The sequence below is a fragment of the Culex pipiens genome, chromosome 3 (assembly GCF_016801865.2).
Source record: "Culex pipiens pallens isolate TS chromosome 3, TS_CPP_V2, whole genome shotgun sequence".
NCBI classification, from domain to species: domain Eukaryota; kingdom Metazoa; phylum Arthropoda; class Insecta; order Diptera; family Culicidae; genus Culex; species Culex pipiens.
This window is the reverse complement of record NC_068939.1, coordinates 3,045,286-3,063,658: the sequence shown is the minus strand read 5'-3', so window position 1 is coordinate 3,063,658 and position 18,373 is coordinate 3,045,286. Positions and strand designations below refer to the sequence as shown.

Here is an 18,373-nt window from a genome sequence, read left to right as displayed (position 1 = left end):
ATTTTTTACCACGGTTGGTTTAAGGGTAAACAAACTGGTTTAGCCTTCAGTAGGTCGACTCTGAGAAAAAAAAGAGGAAGACCTCTCTGATAAATTTAATGAATAAAATATACATTCATAGCAGAGGCAGAGACAGTGGGACTATCTTCGTGCCGTGAAGCAACCGTCGCTCTATCCTTTTTCACTGGCACAAATTCCACCTCATTACTGATAGAGCAAAGCGAAAATTTTCCTGGCCACGATTCGCTCCTCCACTTATTGTCGCTCACACTTTTCCACCATTGGTTTAAGAAGGGTGTGGGGAAGGAAGGGGGGAGGAAAAATAGCACGCTTATTTATTTCATGGCGTCCGGACATTAGCTACCTTTTTATCTTGTGCTGGGCCATTTTTCAACTTTGTCTGCTCTGCCGGCTATTATTCTCCCGCAGATGCTGGCCATGCAATCCTTTTCCTTTTTCTTGTTCTGAACGCTGAAAAGCTACAATCTGCCCTAGCTGGCTGGCTGGTGTTGGCTTTGGTCTGACCGAGGAGACGTCCACGAATGAAGAAGAAGGGCTTGTGGTTGGTAGGAGGATCGTCGACTTGAGACGGGGTGAAAGTGAAATTTTTCTGTTCAACCATTTCCCATGAGTTGGATTGAACCGTTTGTTGAATTTTTTCTTGTAGAAGAAAGGAAATCGTTTTTGACATATTCAATTCTGAATTTTGGTTGGTCAAGACTGGTTTTAAAAATTAACTCTCATTTGAGAACAATTAAGTCCTTTTTTAAACAATCACTGAAATGGCATAAATTTGTAAAAATAAACGACTTTTTTAAGCGTTTCCTTGATTCACAAATTCCAATTAAAAAAATCTGACTTCATTTTTTTCCCAGACTGTGGAACAGATTTCAATCTGCAAAAACAAACACACAGTGGAATTTTGAACTTCTTTTGTGGTGTAGTTACAAAATTTGTATTTTCCATTTTATTCAATTCAGGAAAAGTATTCATTCACATGAAACTAATAAATTAAATTGAAATTTAAAGTTTGAATTGAAAAGCTTCACATATGCTTCAAGCATTACATTTATGTTCCTGCCATAAAGTTGCTAATACTCTAAATTCGTGTTTTTTTTACTTGATTTAAGAATCTTAAATTACATCACGAGTTATCACGATTTACCGAAAAAAAAGTTTTGAAAAAGTTGGTCGTCATTGATCATGGCCGTTCATGGTCACCCGCGACAGACACGGACGACGAAACAAAGAGAAACGCAAAAAGTAACTTTTTCAAATCTTTTTTTCGTAAAATCGCGATAACTCGTGATGTTTATAAGCAAACCCCTTATGTCTACATATCAAAAAAATTAATTGACTGCTCTACAACTTTGTAAAACATTGTTACACTCTGAAAAATAACCCTGCAAAGTTAGAAAAAACACGAAAATTTAATATGAAAAATTTTGTTCCAAATGAAAAAATTACCCTTCTGAGTCAATGTAGCTTCGAAAAGTACATTAAATTTCCCATAAAATGACATGTTCCAAAATTTTTTACAGTCTAGTAACGGAAAATGGGAGAATTTTTAAAACTTTTTTAGTGTTATTTTTTTTAGATGAAAAAAACGTTTTTTCGGAATTATGAGTACTCCATCAAATCGGGCGTCTAATTTTACATAAAAGTCCCTTTGACACCAAATTTCTATCTCATCACTGTTTCAGGCTGCAAATTATTGAAAAACACTTAATTTTTCGCCTGTTTAAAAATGGAAGGGGTCGTACCGCATCTCCGTCACGAGATATCAAAAAACGGACCTCGGAATCGTGATCAGAGACAAAAGTTACCCCTTAGGACAAGGTTTACGCAAGTCAAAGAGGGTCGGGGCAACAGCTGTGTGAGTTGGCGGAGAATTTAAAAAAAAAAATATTTTGGAAATCAGCAATGTAATCAACTTATTGTCGGAATTACCTCAACTTTTGAATATATTAATTAATTTTTTGCTTGAATGTTATTCCTTTGTGAAATGTGTTTTAATTACAAAAAAAATCTGACCTTCTTTTGAAAATGTCAACCAAAAAATTGTTGAGTCATTTTTGATTTCAAATTATTTTATTTCCCAAAATCATAATTTTTCAAAAAGCATAGGCTCGGTCCAAGATGTTTACCATCCTAAACCATAGTGCAAAAGATGTCGTTTTCGATTCTCTTAAACGTATTAAAAATTCTATTCGATTAAAAATCGATAAAAACAATACGTATTTTGGATAATACATATTTGAAAGATTACTCTCAAAGTGTCAAGGTTTTTTCTTATGAAAACATAAAAAGAAAAACTGAATTGAATTTTCAGATGACTTTGAGAACATTAAAAAAAATAGTCGGATAGAAACACAGTCACAGATCTTAGCATTTTTGGAAGAACCAATTTATTAGTTTCGGTAGACATTGTATGTTCCTGGCTAAAAAATTTAGTATGATAACATTAAAATTTGTATTTTTATGAAATAAACATTCATATGACTTTTTCCAATATGAATATTCCATTCATTTTGATTTTATTTAAAATGAAAAATTAAACTTTGCATTTTAAGTTTAAATTTAGATTTTTTTTTAAATGAAAGTTTATTTGACGTTATCAATTAAATTTTGAAATTTGAAATTCCTCAAAAACACAGTAATTATCAAAGATACTTCAGAATTTTAAAATACAATTTTCAACGCAGCTAACCCACTATTGAAACATTTCTAGAAATTGTATGGCCTACATGCTGTGTTGCCAGGCCAACTACCGGTAAAAAATTTGGCAGACAAAAACATGTAATTATGAAACGGGAAGGGGAGAGAAGAAAAAAATGATTCAAAAACTTGTAGATCTTTAAAAGTTTTATTAATTTTCTGCCTGAATCAAGTTGAATCAAACATTTTAATAACAAATTTTTTTTCGATTTTCGATCGAAGTCATCCATATAAATCAAAAAAGTTTTAAAAATTTACAGGAAATGAAAAATCGGTCAAAGTCATTAAAAATCGGACTCAACAAATACCATCTTGGTTTACGACATTTGAAAGCATCATACATTTTTGTGTTGATCCAAATTGTAAAAAAAATACTTTTGTTTGTTTTTAATTGATTTATTTTCTAAATTTCTTTTTAATTTAATTTTTTTTTGTATGAATAATACTTGCCAGAGAATATCATGTACGATTTCAAACGCAAATATTTTCGTTCAGGCGTATCGATATTTTTTCTTCAATACAAAAACTTTTATTCTTTTTGTAAGACATATGAAATGCTTAATTTTTTTTTTTTCAAATTTATTTTCTCCTCGAAATTTATACTTTTCTTAAACCGACGTGAACTTCAAGTAGCTAAATCTTTATTGCATTTTTACATTCTGTAGTCCTAAACCATCCTGGTTATGTCTGTGACACAACTACATTGATTATATTTTTATTCGAACGATTTGACTTCGAAATGATTAGTTCAGCTTTTTTCTGTTTTCCTCATAACTTTAAGTGAATTAATTCTTTTTCAGCACCATTCATCCCCATTCCTTTCAACTCCGCTCTGCTTTGTATTGTCTTGGTTTGGTCTCGTGATAACGGACATTAACAGCCGGTCAACGTCGGTTCTCTGTCCCTGGTCCCTGGTCCAGCTGCAGAGTGGCCCTGGCGAATGGCGCAAAAGGAATCCCAAAGCCCGAAACACAATGACCAAGTGATAACTGGTGGCGGCACATATTATACACTGGCCCTGACGGTTGGTGGTTCTGTGGGATGGTTTCCATTCGGGCGGGGAACAAGATTAGAAAAAGGTCACCAGCACAAAACGGTGCAGGAGATGTGACATTTGGAAGGATGTTTTTTTTTTTTTGGTTTTTTTTAATTGTATTTGTGTTGAGTCCTTTGCAGGACGATGACAGTTTTTTTTCATGTAACGACGCTTTTTGAGTGTGTTTTGTGGCTTTTGTAGTCGTGTCATTTGCAGTGAAAAGTGTTTGTAGTGGAAATTTTGTCCCATAAATTTTCTCAACTACTAATAAAGCGATTTTCTCTGTAGCAAATTTATTTAACCATGGGAAATTTCCCGTTCCACCAAATTTCTACAACAAAATCCACTAAAAGCCAAATATTTGTTCGCGCCTAATTGGCCGTTCCGATGTTGGTCCCACGCAAAACCATTACCGGGCCATTATTTTCTTGGAATAGCCTCAATCGAAAAACATTCAACCACTTTGCCGTAGAGGCCGCGCCGCTAAGGCCTGCAAATTGGCCCGCCTGCGATTGCGATTACGGAGGCAATTATTCAATTTTCCACCTCGAACACGACACTCTGCAGTAAATTTACATCCGACCTGGCCCCAACCGACGCGGTCAGTACGAGTCGAAAAAAAGAACTGGGCCTCCTAAAAATAGACGTCAGAATCCACGTGCTACCAAATGGGGGCGTGGTCCAACGGGGTGGAAATTGATAACCTCCCCCCTGGACTGACAGGGGGGGGCTTGGTTAACCCTTCAGTTCCGAATTGTTCTCTGCAAATTTAAATTTAAAATAATTTGTTTTTCTCCAGTCTTGAAAATTTGAAACTATAACAAACAATCGTTTTTTTTTTTAAGTGCCCTTCAAGGGTTAACCAAAACAGCGCTAAAACAATTTTCCCTAGTGAGTTCGCAAATTGAGTTTCGCCCAGCTTTTCCATGCTATTGGTTGACCAGGTCAACTCTGTGATCTATCCATTTTGACAGTCCCGAAGCCTTTTTTTGTCTTCCTCGTACCAACATCCCTCTCATGTGACAGCTCAGTGCGCATCAGATTATTTCGGTACGTAAAAGTTGGACAGTGAAAAAAATAAAAACGATCTTGTTATGGAAATTCCACTCTCGCTGAGCCGGGGGTTGAATTTAGTTAAAATTTCCCACTAGGTGCAGCAAGAATCCCGGGAAATGCATGCCCAACAAGATAAAAGCATAGTCTGTAGGAATTTTCCCACAACCAAACAAAAAAAAATCACTCTTTTTTATTTCACCGATGAAGCTCACGCAGACAAGCTTTATTGATTAGTTTTTGCTGCGGCAAAAATGGCTCTGAAAGTTGCTCTCCCGGCAGCCACGAGGAGGGGTTTTGTAGAGTTTTTAGTGCCCTGCCAGCATTAGAAACGAATCATGGGGATTGTAATAAAAAGACTACACAGCAAATTTAATGGATGCATAAAACGGTTTAAAGCTTCTGCCGTTACAGAGCGGTTTGGGTTTTGTGGCAGGTTTTTTTGGGTTATATCAAGATCTGGGGGTTTAGGTTGCGTTCGTTGAACATCTTAAATGTTTATGTGTCGTACCTTTGCGTATAGTTACAGAAGGATAAATTTCGTACTAATGACTGACACGTAAATACTTGACGAACTTTATGGGATTTGAAGAATAGCTTGGGATGCTCTCCTTATTTTTTAAGGAATACACAGTTCAAACTTAAATTGCAAAAAAACACTGTTTTTATTTTTTTTTATTTTTGATATGTTATAGAAGTGCAAAAAATCCTTGACCTAGTTATGAATTTTTGAATCAACACTGATTTTTTCAGAAAATCGAAATTTTTCGATGAAAAATCAAATTTGCAATCAATAAGTACTCTAGTGAAATTTTAATCAGCATACCGTTTTCAAGTTAAAGCCATTTTTATGCAATTTTTTTGAAAATAGTCTCAGTTTTTTTTTTCTTCATTCGTGCACATGTTTGCCCACCTTTGAAAAAATATTTTTGAAAAGCTATGAAAATTATCTATATTTTGCTTTTTTGAACATTATTGATACAATCCTAAGTTGCTGAGATATTGCCATGCAAAGGTTTAAAAACAAGAAAATTGATGTTTTTTAAGTCTCACCAAAACAACCCACTATTTTCTAATGTCGATATCTGCAACTAATGGTCCGATTAACAATGTTAAAGTATGAAATACTCGTAAATTTTTTTCGATCTTTTCGGAAATAATATTTTCATTATTTTAAAATCAAGACTTACATATCAAAAGGGCCAAACATTCAATATTACGATTATACAACGAAAAATGAACTTAAAAATTTGTGCGACCAATATTTCGATTTCTTTGAAAAAAATCAGTACTGATTCAAAAATTCATACTCGGTCAAAGATTTTTTGCACAACCTGGAAATTTCTGAAAAAATAAGTCCCTTAAAACATATCGAAAATTTTTATAAAATAAAAATAGTATTTTTTGGCAAATCAACTTTTAGCGACAAAAAGAGAAATTAAAAATCACCAATTTTTAAATTTATATAAATTTATATAATATTGTAAAGACAAACTAATGATGTAAAATGGCTTCTTTGGGCATACCAAAGCACTATGGGGTATTTCCATATAAGCGAGCGGCCAAAAATATTTTTTTGCTTTTTTGTGACTTTTTTGTGTTGTTTGTACTTAGTATAATGAAAACAAATGAATTTTGATATTTTTCCAAAAAAAAAGTTTAATTTTCGATTTTTTCATATATTTGAGGCCACATGCATTAAAGTGGTGAATTTTAATATTCTTGCTCTGTCTATTTGATGCACGGAATGGCGGTTTATGCTATGTTAAAGTTTCTGATTTACGTTCAATCTCCCTCCTCTTTTTCTTGAGTTTAAATCCACCTCTCTTTGAAGACCCCCCCCCATCCCCCTCCAATTAAAATTTGATTTTTGCGGTGTTTTAGAATTTTAGACAGTTTATTTTATGGAACATTGTATGGATTCTCGTCCACGTTTTTGGTTGATCCACTTGCAAAATTCACGTTTTCCACGATAAATTCTTCTAAATCAAAATCACTATGTAACCGATTGTCTTTAGATTACTTAAAATATGAACTTCTTCTATGGGCTTTTGTATACCTCGTTTTGAAGCTACAGAACAGCATGCGTAGTTTTTCCTCTGTGGGTTTTTCCTGAGTTGATCATGTGATGGTTCTGCAATGTTGTAATTCTTACAAATATACTCGAAAGCAGTTCTCACGTTTTCAGAATAGTGCTTCGTTATATCGTACAGGGACACTACGGTATTATTATCCATACTTTCAAAAGAACACAACAACGAACTGATATGAATATTCGACGAATCGTTTCTGTAAAATACTTAGAATAGGAATTTCTAATTTTATTAAACGTACCTAAGTACCAACAAAGTCATGAATATCAAATCAATTTCAAAACATACATAGCAGGTACGTCATTTCTGCCTCCGCAGGTAAATAATGTGATTTTAACCAAGCGTATACGCGAAATCATTAATTTTCTTGCATGAATCAAAATGTTCAAAATGGCATAACTCAAAAAGTGCACATAAGTGCACTTTGAAATTTGGAGACAAGTTAGGACATGGTTCAAATTTTAAGCTGCAAAATTTTCAGATCGCACAAATGCACACAAAAAAAGTACTCCATTAACAAAGTTGAAAAAAACTAAATTTTGAATAAAAATCCATCTTTTTTGATTTTTATTATTTTTTTTAGCCTATAAAAGTGTGTTTTGTAAAATGTTATTGAAAAGTTGAATCAATTACCTTTCTGAATATTTATAATGATGCAGGAAAAAATACATAAACAGCTACACAGTACAACTATGAAAAATAATCATTTTTTTTGTCAAAAAAACATGTTTTTTCTTACCATTTTCGCCTTTGAAGGTCTGCAATTCAGTGAATATTGAACCTACAACTTTCAAACTCCGGATTTTTCTTAGTTAGAATGTTTATTTTCGAAAAAAAATACCAAAAAAATAATTAGAGTATGTCGGTTTTTCGATTTATGGCCGCCTGAAACCCCATAGTGGCAAAGGCACCAAAAAAGTTTCAGTCCGATTAAAAAATACAAAAAAAAAATCGAATGACCGAAATGAGAGCATTGCTCAAGTCGTCGCCATCGTGCTAACTTGTCGTACGTGCATTTTGGGCCAAATTGAGTTAAGAACGCCATTTTGTGCAGCTCACAATGCCTCACCTTTTGACCTTCACAGATCCCCAAAATTCGATTTCAATCCAGAGATATTCAACAAAAACCGAACAAACTCCGTGCATTTTTGTCACTTTACATATGAAAGTAGTTTCAATCTTGTCGTGCTATCTTGTCACTCCATGAAAATTGATGTAAGTGCGACAAAAGGCCAAAGGGATTTCAGGCCAGGAAAGTCAGGATGCGTTTGTCGCACGTACAAGCTAGACTATCGTAAACATTTGTAATTATAACTCGGGACTCCAGCAACCAACTTCAACCAAACTTTGGGACAATGCACAGAATGGTCAGCCAAACAAAACGTGTTTGTTATTGTTTACATTGCGTGCTCTCGTTTTCGAATATTCAAGGTCAAACATTAAAACGCGTTTTTCTCGGAACGTCAAAATGGCGGGTGCGACAAGATAGCACGACGACGTCGAAGTATTTAATTTATTTTCGTCATTTTGCGGAAAAATCTCAAACCTACCAAAGTCACTTCAGCTATCAAAGTCATTTCATTTCACGATACAAGATATATAGAAATATTTTTTTTTCGTGGTTTTTCAAATTCATGAACATTATTCATGATTTCGAGAGTTAACTTTTTTCCTTGATTGTCCTCCCAATAAATAATTTATAAATAATGAATATAATACCAAATTTCAAAATTTAAGCCAAAGTTAAAAAAAATATGAAAAGTATCGCACAATACAATACAAAATATCAATAAATTAATGAAGAAAAAGTTTCTAAGACGTTTTCGTCTGAAGTCGCAAAGTTCAAAAATTTGTAAAAGGATTAATAATTCTGAATATGATTAAAAAAAACACACAAATAAGCATAATGCAATGGATTCTGAACCGATTCAAACAATCTATTTTAAAAGTTTTCCAGTCAAAATTTAAATTTCAGTATTTTTTTGCCCCTTCGATTTCTAAAAGGGAAATTTTGGAGGTGAAAAGAAACAAAAATTTTAAATAAAATTTGAAATGGCCTAATTTTTGAAGAATATGAAAATTTATGATTTTTGTTAAAGTTTAGATTTTTTTCATAAAACTTATTTAAACGATTGTTTTATTTGAAGTAATGAAAACTTTTATTTATTTAACCGGAACCGAATCGACTATTGTTACAGAATTGATAAATTAAGGATTGATAAAAAAAATTTAAAAAAAAACTCACAAAAGACAACTAGACCACATGAAACAAAATATTTCTAAACTATGGGCAAACTTTGGTAACAAGAAAATCATAATAGAAAAAACCAAAATCATCACAATTTCGTTGAGTTAAAAAAATTTCTCATCAATTAGGCTGGTACAAATATTTTCAAAAGTTTTTGTCACTCACCCCCCCCCCCCCCCCCCTCAAAATTAGCCTGAAAAATCAGGGGGCAAAAAAATTATTTTTACAATAAACTTCAAAATTTCAATGAAAATTCAAGTGCAACCACCTGAAATCAAATTAAAATACATTCTCCTACGTTTAAAACCATTTTTAGCATGTTTGGGTTTATTGAAAAATCTTAAGATTTTTTGAAAATTTTCGATGCAATTTTTTTTTTTCATTACAATTTTTGTTTTTGTCAGATCTTAGATTTTTTGAAAACTAATGATTGCAAAACAACTGAACTAGTGTAAAATGCATTTTAAAACACTTTTTTTCGTTTAAATGTGAAGACTATGGCTTGTTATTTAAATTTTTTTTGGCCCCCCCCCCCCCCCCCCCACTTGACCTCGGCCAGGGCCGAGGGACAAAAACTTTTTTAAATATTTGCATCGGCCTTATTTTGAAGAAACTGCTCATGCTTAAATGAATTTAAAAAACTCACTGAAACCTTACTCAAAATGAATAAATTATTTAGAATTGTTGGATAAAACTCACAGTAATGTTTTAAGCAAAAAAAATTAATTTAAATTTCAATGTTTTGGATAGAATTCTCAGTCTAAGACTTATATATTTTGTATGCAGTAATTTTTGAACTTGGCATTCAGCTTCACCATAACCACACATAAATGATTGAGTAAACTACTGTTTTTTTCTGAAATTGATTCGAATATCGAACGTTATAACACATTGTTTGAAACAGTATCCACCCACATGCCATCACTTGCACGCATCGTTTCGCATCAGATATCGTACGTCCATTTACGTCCAACTCAGTCAGAGTCCATTCCACCGCGCGATGCCCGTTATTCGGTGTCAAATCAAAGTCATCCCCAGTTAATGGGGCGCAAACTGCTGGCTGGTTCTGGGCCCGTTATTATTGTTGTTTTTCGATCCTTTTGCGCGTTAAGGTTCATTACCGCAATGGCTCGCGCGGCCTTTTCCAATCAGCCCAGCTGACAGGTCCAGGTTCTACCAAACCAACCGCCATCATTTCGCCGGCGTCTGGAGTGCCAATCTGGCTGTTGGATATCCTTTTTCCTTCGGTTTTTTTCTTTACTTCTCACAAACGTCCAAGAAAATCGATTTCCTTCATAAACACCGAAATCCCATTCCAGCGAACCCTGCGTTGGGAGGACGGGCACTAAACAAACAATTCCGATAATGATGTTTCTGTTATTCTACTCCCAGCGGGGATGCCCACCGTCAAGTTTTGCGCGCGACGCCGTCGGGCTGTGTTTGCGGTGCGGAACCAATTCAGGAAAACGGACCGGGTTTTGGCACCTGCCGACGACCTTCGCACCGTTGGAGGCCGTCACGTACTGGGCCGCCAAGTCCCGTGGAGTACTGGTCATTGTAAACGCTTAGGTTCGGGGGGGATTTTCAGGTGAAATTTTTCATTTACCTTCAGTTCGTGGGAGAATGATCAAAAAGGCCACTTTTCAGCACTCGAAATAAAAATTAGGGAAAAGCGTCACGTCCAAATTGAATAAATCATAGAAGGCACCATTAATTTGCAAGCTTGGCAAAACTCAGCCAGCTGCTGATGCTGCACGGTCAAGTTCGAAGGTCGACTGGAAAGCGTTTTTTTTATATTTTTTTTCGTCTGTTTTAAAATAAGCAGTGAGCTGGAAAGGAAAGTTTCTGTCAGGGGCAAACATCAGAAATCTTGCTGATTCTTGAGTCAAATGTAGGTCAGGTTATTTTTTTGCAGAGAATAGTGCTTTTCATTGGTGACACCTTCAGCCGAAGCTGAAAATTTGTTCGCAACAGCTGGCAAAAATTAAAAGATATGTAGTTAATTCTACACATGTGTTTGATCTATTTCAAAACATGAATTCAGCAAAAATGGCTTCAAATAATGTTTTTTTGCTCTTCAACCTAGAGGTAAGAGAAATTAAAAAAAAAACACACACATCTTGCAAGAAAAATTATAATTCCAGTTTTTCCATGGGCTTATATTTTACGCAGAAGTCCCAAAACCCCTTCTCAGAAGCATTTATCAGCTTATGTGTCCAAACCGTTGAACACAATTTTGAGAGACTTTCAGTCTTAATCTGCCGTTGTCATTCGTTTGTAAGCCCCATTTTGCTGTGTCCAATTTCAAGTTTCATGAACCTTGCCGAAGGCTCTTGCCTGAAATCACCTCTCCGTCCAGTACATCTCAGCGCTGTAAACAATTCTGTGGCTGCACCGCACGCTGACAGAGTAATCTACCTTGAAACTCAAAATCTACAACCATTCCATCCATGTTTGTGCTGCTGGTTTCATCACCATCAATTCTAGCTAGAGAAAACACCAAGTTTCACCTCATCATCGGTCGGTTCTTTCTTTTTTTTCTCCCCCTCACAAACCGCACATTACATACAGGGCAGGACTGCCGAAGAACCATGCTCTCTGTGGCGCTGTCGTGGCTTTGTGGTTCAAGGTTCATTTTTCCCTGGAAAAGCAGCTCGCAAAGGAAAGAAATAACTGCTTCAGCTAAATGACGTGGAAGAATCATATTTGCTTCGTTCCACTATGCTCCCACAGGGGGAAAGGGAAGCTTGCCAACCAGCAGCGTTGCGAGGAAACTACTAGTAGTAAAAGTAGGAAAAAGCGATTTTCTTTTCCCACCGGGGGAGGGAAGGTTATGTAAACGCTGGGATTTAGCTGATGCCGAGTCAAGGTAGGTGAACTAGTCGTAGTGGCTTCATCATCCCTGGGGGAGGAAAACTTCAACCAGTAGTGATGATGGGGAATGATTTCATCAGCTGGGAAATTCCTGAATTTGATGAGCTTTGAGATTAATGTTTTACCCTTCAGATCTGATTTGACATTTTTTTATTATGTTTATATGAAAAAAGCAGAAATCAAGTAATCAACACAAAAAATCTGAGAATGTTTCAGAACCGATTTTACGTATCATTTTAGAGCTTCTGTTATGAAGTCATATAACACAACTCTACATTTTTTAAATTGATATCAGTAATGAGAAAACGCTTCATTTTCATCAAAGTTTAATAGATTTCGACTCCCTGAACACGCTCCAATAAACACAACTGAATTTTAGTTAGCTTTATGAAAATAAATACAATTGTAAAGATCAAGATGTTTATGCCCTATGCCCTATTATTTATTGGTAGAGAAATTACTAAAACTCAATTCTGTCATTTGAAGCTAGTAAAGGGAGCCTAAATATGCCATACCTTGACGAAACTGAAGCATTTACTGAAATAAACTTCAAAAATGTTGAGTTGTGTATTTTATGGCAATTCCAGATCAACTTTTTCACATTTTCCACGATATAATCATACTTTGAATTAGCTGACATGAATCTTAATTTGGAGATGGTTTGTAGCTTCTTAACCTTTCGGAAGTCGCCTTTTCTGATTATGAATTAAAAGATGTTTTTTTAAGAAATAAAAACAGGAACAAAAAAAAAGAACAAAACCATGGTTTCGAAATTTGAATGACCTTTTCAAAATGCATTACTATCTCGAAGGTATCTTTTTAAAAACATTCCTTCTCTTGTCAAGTCCACTGTTAGAATATCCAATTACATACATCAAAGTGAACTAAGGGACAATTCATATTTGAAAGGAAATTCAAAACTCTATTAGGTTATATGAAATACGAAATTGTGAATAGCTTATTTACTAATAAAATAAATTGAATTGATTTGAAATAATAGATTATGCACCTGTCCAGCTGTTTTGTAATCATTCGTTTTTAAAGAATATCTTGGTATTGAACAAAAATTTTGCTTGGTTTTTTTTGCGGTGCTGTGCGTCGGAATTTTATTTAAAGAATCATTTTTTTTATAAACATTGGGCATATTTGGGCACTTGTAATATGATTGTTTATGTAGAAAAATGAATTTCAGATTGTTTTCAGTTGAAGGCAAGGGGTAAACATAAACTTTTAAATCTTTTTGCAGCGGCCTTAATTCAACATAAAAACAAATTAATTTAAGGAAAATTGAGCTAATTTTCCTTAAGGGGATACATACATGTAATACCTTTCAGAAAGCTTTTTTAAACCTATTTTCAGGGCATTAAATTATAGTTTTTCATCGCTTAACCAAATAAATTTGAAAACATTTGATTGTATCATTGCCGCGATACAGCTATTCGAAGCAAGCAGTTTCAAAAAACGGGTGCCACGATATCTCAACACTGCTCTGACCACATCGGCTCAAAATTTTGGTGAAGATTCGTTCAACCTGTCCCGTGTGCAAGACAAAGCTCGATTTTCAAATAAATTATTTTAAAAAAAGATATCAGTATTTTTGTTTCAACAAAAACAATCGCCAATTCTTAATTTTTGCATTTTTTTTTCATTCCCCTTCGAGATATCAGAATTTAGGGTCCAGAAAAAGTAAATTGAAATGAACAATTAACACTCAAACGCTCGGGTAGTCATTTGACCCCTATTTTTTTCTTAAAAATTTCATAACTTTTGGTAGAACTGACCAATTTGGATGCTTCCGATGGCAAAAGATCCAGATCTGTCTATATTTTTAACTGTCAGATGGGGGACAAATATGGTTCACTTTTACCAAAGATATTCCGGATTCCGTTGGGGTACCTCGGCCCTCCTATTTGGGTTTTGGTCAATATAATAAAATTTATTCCACAAAACAAAGCCGCAAATGATGCAAAACTTCAAGGCATCATTCTAAAACATCATTCTGCAAAAATAATTGAAATGGTTAAGTCCTACTGGGCACCGGAGCCGGTTTCAGTTGGGCACCAATCGACATCAGCTCAGTGAACCGTTTCCAGTTGGAACCTGTTCCGGTGCCTGAAGGCACAGGGGTGGCCAAATTAACCCTCTACAACCTAACCCCGCCTTTAGACGGGCTTCGATCTAAAAAAATCGCCAAAAATCATTTTTCCAACCGATTTTTGATCTTTAAAGAGCATTGGAAAGAAGAACTCTTAAAATTTTAGAAAATTTCAGGGTTAGAAGTTTAACTTGTTTTATGTGACTTTGCCATTGTTTTTAAAAATGTCAATGTATTAGGGGTCAACTTTGGGTGTGTTTTTACTAACATTTCCTATATTTCAAATAAAAAGAAGTATGCAGTAATTTTTGTAGTGTCCCAGACTATGCCTCTACGCATTTTTTTTTGCAATTTAAATGATGATGGTGCTATTCTATAGCAGAAAATGTGAAAAACATGCAAAAATTTGAAAAAGTGACTGTAAACACGTGAAAAAATTAGATATGCAAAATGTAATTATATAAGGTTATAGAATAGGCCAAATACCACCAAAAACAAACATAAACTAAACAAGATAAATGCAAATTAAAATATTAAAAATCAAACCATAAAAACATAAAACAAGAGAAGAAAAGTTTGTCGTAAAACAAAAGTTGTTCAAAATGACCTCCTTAACACAGGAAACCGCAAAACTGATCTCAACTGTGTTTTTTCGCTTCAACTTGTTTTCAATTTTAATGAAGTTGTTTTGGACTTTTTTAATTATTTGTTAATTTTTAATCAATTTGCTTATTTCTATGAAAAAAAATTAAATCTTTGTAAGACTAAACCCATTGATCATAATTTGTTTTGTATTTTAATCGACTGACCAGGGTTGAGGGAAATAGACAAAAATTAAAGATTAAAAAAATGAACTTCTATGTTTTCATTCGATAGTTATATTTTTGTTTTGACATTTTTTTTTCTCATGAGTGATGAAAATGCATATGGATATTTATTCTTAAAATTCTAGATTAAATTTTCAAAGCAACCTATGAGTCATTAGATTTCTATGCAGATAGGACCTTTTGAAAATTTAACCTAGGAATTAAACCTTTAAATTTGTGTTAATATAAAGGTCAAAGTTTTTGCATGCTTTCATTTCGGTTTTATGACAAAAATATTTTTTTGAAAATCTATTTTACTGAAAGTTTAAATGTGATTAAAAATTTTAATTTCATTAAAATGAATACAAAGAGACGAGTTGTTCCTTTTAATTCCGCTATATATTTTTAATATCTTGACAGATACGTATTTCGTCTACTACTTGCAGACTTCATCAGTGTTCTGTTCTCGACTCGAGAACAGAACACTGATGAAGTCTGCAAGTAGTAGACGAAATATGTATCTGTCAAGATATTAAAAATATATAGCGGAATTAAAAGGAACAACTCGTCTCTTTGTATTCACAGTAATGCATTCTGCTAAAACGCTCAACCAAACCACAATTTCATTAAAAGTCTCACCAAATATTTTTTTTTTTTGGAAATGAGTTATAAAACGTTCAAATTTGACTAAAGTAAATAGCTGTAAAAATATAGGAATTGCCAGGGGTGACATTGAGTCAGAGGGGTGCGATTGGGTCTTGCAAAAATGCAGCAAACTGTATGATCCAATGGACACTCATGGACACTTTTTTAAATGGTCGTATGAATTTATATTAAAAATAACATTTCTTTCAGTTTTTCGACAATTTCAGTATCCATAATTAATTATATAGAATCATAAAGACAAACTTAATGCCTGAAAACTGTTTCTAGCACCATATTAATGCTAAATGTTTTAATTAATTATTGCATAAGACATTTTTCAAAAATCATGCGTAATCGCGCGATGCTACTTCGACAACTTGAATGAAGGTGGTGCAGGCGATAGTTTGCTTCAGAAATTTGAAGAAAATTTGTTCCTGGTGCCTCGTCTGTTCGTCCGTGCTAACATCTTATCAGGCAGATCAAAATTTATTCCATTTTTTTTGAAATAATGATTACGGTTTATCACTGAAATTACATTTTATTTTAGGTTTGATCACCCTTATAAAAAAATAAATAAAATTATTTTTTTTTAATAAAAATACAATAGCATAAATTTAATTACCTTTTTTCATTTCAATATAAACGAAATATTTTCATTTCACAAATTTTTGACAAATAAAAATTGGGATTGTCTTCATCCAAATATTGTTTAACAACTCTTCGATCTTGACCCGTCCGTGGTTTTTAATCTTCTTACAAATATATTGGCAGTGGCCTAACCTGATATTTATAAATCAGGTATAGCAATGAAAAGCTTATGGATATTTTTTTTTGCAATTTTATGGTTATGTTAATTTTAAGCTAGTTTTTAAGCAAAGACGTTGGAAAAATTTCATTTTTTGATATCTAATATTTCAATAGCAAAAAATATGAAAAATATGTAAAATAATATGTTTTTCACTTTTATAGATTGTATTAATGTAATTTTTTATTTTCATGTAAACATTTTTTCACTTTTGGCCCGCAAACTCTTGTGAGCTCTGAATTAGACCCGCCATTCAATAACATTAGGCACCCCTGATTGTAATGCATTTATAACGTATTAGCTTCCAATATAAAAAATTTGACCGTTACTTATTAAATTAAATTGTAATAATTCAACTATCATCCAAGTTGTCAACCCCGACAACTCCACTTTCAAGACAAACTTATTGATTGGTCCAGTTTGTCTTACCCCTCCCAAGATAAACCCTTTTCGCAGCACTTCCCAGCAGAAACTTTACTACCTCCGCCATCACCAACCAACGGCAACGACAACTTCCCAACCACAGTGCCGGCTCTTGTCGAAAACTTTTGCCGAAGAACCACCATCCGGCAGGCTGAGGCTAAGGGCCTCAAATGAAAAGCAAAGTTTAGCCAAAAGTCTGACACCTCTCGGAACCCATTTCTCGAGGCCATGGGGGCGTCATCACGTGGATCTTTTCCCAGCCAGCCCAACTTCTTCTGCCCACGAATTCCACAGAACAGCCGTTTGCGGGGCTGCTGACTTCCCCGAGGAGGCCGTTGATGCCGGAATGAGCTTAGTGAAAGAAAGTTGAGTAAAAAATAAGATAAATACCGTGTGCTTTTGGGGTTCCGGACCGGGGGCCGTGGACAGAAAATGTCGCTTATTTACATTTTTCAAACGACGAGGTCACAGGACATTTTCGCCACCGTCATCGTTGTTGGTGCGTTTTTTTTTTTTTGTTTTGTTCTTCCTTTTTTCGGAGCAAAGTTTTTCTTCCTTCTCCTGCGCGATTGTGTATCCGAGAGCTCTCTGTGTTATTGATCTCACGTGCCCGACTTTTCACTGAAGCATTTTTTCATCCGCTCTTGCTCGATGTTTTTATAGCACTCCAACGCCTGAAATCACGCTTCCCAGCGTCGTCGTCGTCGTGGGGCTCATCAATTTCCCGTTTTTATTGGCAACCTTTTCCACCCCGTGACACAGTGACAACCCAGCACACGAACGCACGAAAATACACACCTTTAGCAGGAGCTTCAGCACTTTTGCTAATCAGCAATATGTTTCATACAAAATTCTTCGGCAGGCTTCACGCTCACACACACACAGCGCGTATTGCGTGTTGGTCCTGGTCCCTTTTCACCCCGCCGATCAAATCCTTTGAACCGTGTATCCTTCCGGGGAATTTGTGTCATCCGATGTGGGCGAACCCCAAAACAAACGGGTCTACTTTTGGCACACACACACGCACAACACAAAGTGACTGCTTTCTTCACACCCGCAAGCCAAATTGCCTACATTGAGGGGCGCTACGACGAGCGCCTTAATTTATGTAACGGGTCCTAAACCGAGTCCGGCGCCGCCAAAGGGAATGACCTCGCAAACTGCAGAACGTAATAGATTTAGGACAACTTCAGTAAGGTAAACTTGTAAAGCACACTCTACACACTACAGAACACCACAGGTTTCGGAATAGAGGCTCCTCTCGAGATTCCCAGAGACACCGCCGTAGAGAAAACACGTCCGAACGGGCCGACGGTATCACATTAAACTGATCAATTCGATAGCGAAACCGAAGGTGTCATCGTCGGGACTTGTGTTCCAGCAGCGCCACATTGAGAGAGCGCGAGAATCTGCTACACAGAGAAAACCGGCCGTATGTTTTGAACGCGAGGGCGCATGTCCCACTGGAAGGGCACGAGCAGCTGTCAAAGTTAGAGACTTGAACCGATCTTGAGCAAGGGAACTCAAACCAGAAAAAAGCTCTCGCGACTTGACCAACCATAACCTAGTTTTGGGGT

General features: G+C 35.1%; 1 protein-coding gene across 2 annotated transcripts in view; it reads right to left on the bottom strand.

The window, feature by feature from the left end:
* The window catches only part of LOC120424419 (acid sphingomyelinase-like phosphodiesterase 3a), a 128,754-nt gene extending 110,632 nt beyond the window's left edge, over positions 1 to 18,122 (bottom strand). For both annotated transcript variants that reach the window (XM_039588529.2, XM_052709408.1), the window contains exon 1: positions 17,595 to 18,122. The gene's annotated coding sequence lies outside the window, so the exon portion shown is untranslated. The remainder of the gene's footprint in view (positions 1 to 17,594) is intronic.
* Positions 18,123 to 18,373: the final 251 nt, after the last annotated feature.